Source organism: Montipora capricornis, chromosome 8 (assembly GCF_036669925.1).
Source record: "Montipora capricornis isolate CH-2021 chromosome 8, ASM3666992v2, whole genome shotgun sequence".
In the NCBI taxonomy this organism is placed as follows: Eukaryota; Metazoa; Cnidaria; class Anthozoa; order Scleractinia; family Acroporidae; genus Montipora; species Montipora capricornis.
In genome coordinates, this window is record NC_090890.1 from 35,433,899 (window position 1) to 35,436,398 (window position 2,500).

At 37.8% G+C, this 2,500-nt stretch overlaps 1 protein-coding gene across 2 annotated transcripts in view; it reads left to right on the top strand.

Annotated features, from left to right (window-relative positions):
- LOC138014542 (collagen triple helix repeat-containing protein 1-like) overlaps window positions 1-2,500 on the top strand; it is a 21,623-nt gene that overhangs the window by 17,329 nt on the left and 1,794 nt on the right. The window contains exon 1 of one of the 2 annotated variants that reach the window (XR_011125325.1): window positions 723-883. The exons of the other annotated variant lie outside the window; for it this stretch is intronic. The gene's annotated coding sequence lies outside the window, so the exon portion shown is untranslated. Of the gene's footprint in view, window positions 1-722; window positions 884-2,500 lie in introns of those variants that run through there. 2 annotated transcript variants of the gene reach the window in all.

A 2,500-nucleotide genomic window follows, 5' to 3' on the forward strand; every position in this document is an offset into this window, starting at 1 on the left:
GTCCCTAGTAAGTGAAACGTTAACGTTAAGGAAAGCAACATCGGTCGGAGAGTGTGAGCTGGTGAATATTATGGTAGGGTTAATGCTATTGAGATATAGTCGATGCAAAGTTTTAGGTTTTCGGGACTTTCAGTCCAGATCATAAAAATGTCATCGATGTATCTCAACCAAGTATGGAGTTGAAATGAGGCGTCCTTAAAGCATTTTTTTCGAAATACCCAAGGAAAAGGTTAGCAAAAGAGTGGGCTATTTTAGTGCCCATAACTGTGCGGTCTATTTGAAGGTATTGGCTATCATCAGAAACCCATAAGGGTTGAAACGTGTAACGGCCCCTTGTGTGCTGTGAAACAAGCTTCTGACTATTCAATGTGCTAAGTACCATATTTGGAACAACAAGAGCGAGGGGTTTTCAAATATGGTACTTAGCACTGAAACATTCAACCAATCAGTTTGCACTGAATATTCGGAAGCTGTGAACGCGCGTTACAGGTTTCAACTCTTATGGGTTTCTGCTATCATTAAACTCTTTTTCTTAATCCTCCCCGAAAATGGTTACTTCAGGATTCATTCTTGTAGGATTCGTAGGGCAGCGTCTTTTTCATCGATCGCGTTGAAATTTGGCGTGTTTACTGGGGAGATATAGCCCCAGTTTCTCCCGAAAATCTCGGCTTTCTAGCTTTCATTGCGCCTACATGACGTCCATTCTAATTCAGGCAATTTGAGCAGATGCAATGACCAAATTTTCAATCGATCGCGGAGCTCTCGCGAAGCGGTTTTTCTAAAGTTTTTCAGCCAAAAAATTACTCTAAAGGCTTCGGAATAGATTAAGAAAAGGATTTCTGGTTCATTGGATGGGATTTCAAGCGTTAAAATCGGTGAAAAGGTAAGATTATTTACTTAGCGATACAACTGCGTGTCTTGTGCACATGTCCTTTGATCTCACAGAATTGCGTTTTCCCTCAAAATATTCGCTTGTTTTCGCTTTCGCTCGCACATATTTACCTTTATTACATGTCCAGTAAATAGTTTCATCCTCTGGGATGAATTTTCCGTCGAAAAATCGGTTATTTGGGTGTTTTTTTGGCAAACAGAGGTCAGTTATCTTAATGCGATCGCTTCCGTTGCCGTTAGCAACGGGTCGCAAATTTGACACTGTCATCACCTTATCACATTACGCATTGATCGCTAATCCGATTATTCCAAAAAATCCAAAAATATTCGTGCCTCATCAGTTTTCGGTCAAATTGAAGAAAATTTTAGTTTTGCATCCAAAATTCTTAATCAACGCTAAAATGAGCAAATTTTGCCTGGAAAATATATTTTTGTGTTATTTTTGTTAAATTTTTTCGTTCAACTTTCGCTTTTACAAAAGATTTCAGTTGTCTGTAAATAAGTTATATGCTGTTGGAAAGCTTATTTTCTTAGCTTTAAAATGATGTATTTGTTCCCCCTAACTTTAAACATTTTTTGAGAAAAATAACATTTTTTTGGCGATGGCAGATTTACCGCGGTTTTCTCGCGGTTGGGAAAGTAGGGAAAAGAGGTGAAAGTGAAATTATTCATGGTGAGAATTACGCGGATGAGGTCGCAAATAGTGCCAGTAGGGATGATGGTGTTGTGAGGATCAGTGCGTAAAAAAATATCACAAGCATTCCGTACCTTCATTATGTGGAATATTGGTGTATAAAGATGAGACGTCAAGTGTTACTAATAATGAATTAGAGGGTAATTTGCCAATGGTAAGGAGTTTATTGAGAAAATCATAAGTGTCTTTAACATAAGATGGTAGCTTGTGGACAAGAGGTTGAAGATGGTGGTCAACAAAATGGGATATGTGTTCAGTGGGATGACTATTGGATGAAACAGTGGGGCTTACTGGGTTACCGGGCTTGTGTACTTTGGGAAGGATGTAAAAACGTCCTGGTTTTACGTTAGGTTGTATTAGGTATTGTTTTGTCTTCTCGTCAATGAGGTCGTCAGTATACATTCTGTTTATGTATATGATTCAATGTAACAGATGCCATCTACAGTACATAGGAAAAACTTAACGACGTTTAAAAGACCGTTTTCAACACCGCCGCACTGTAGATAACGCTAATACCAAATCCAAAACTACTACAGTCGCAGAACATTTCCTCTCCTCTCTCGACAACATTTCTAAGGACATGCAATTAATTCCTATCGAAAAAATATTTTCCAACAGAGACTCGATCCGTAAGGCCAGGGAAGCTTTTCTTAATTTCAAAACGCAGGATAATTGATCCCAACGGTCTTAATATCCAAGAAGAAACGTATTAAATTTCAGTTTATTATTTACAGTCAATTTCGTTATTTTTCCGTTACTCTTAGAATTTGAATTCCAATTTGTTGTAACTACCATACTTTATCATATTCTTCCAGTATTACGTCAACATCCATTTACTATATAATTATATGTACAAAGAAGCAATTCAATGTAAAATCTCATTGTACCTGAAGAAGGTTGGTTTAGCCACCCGAA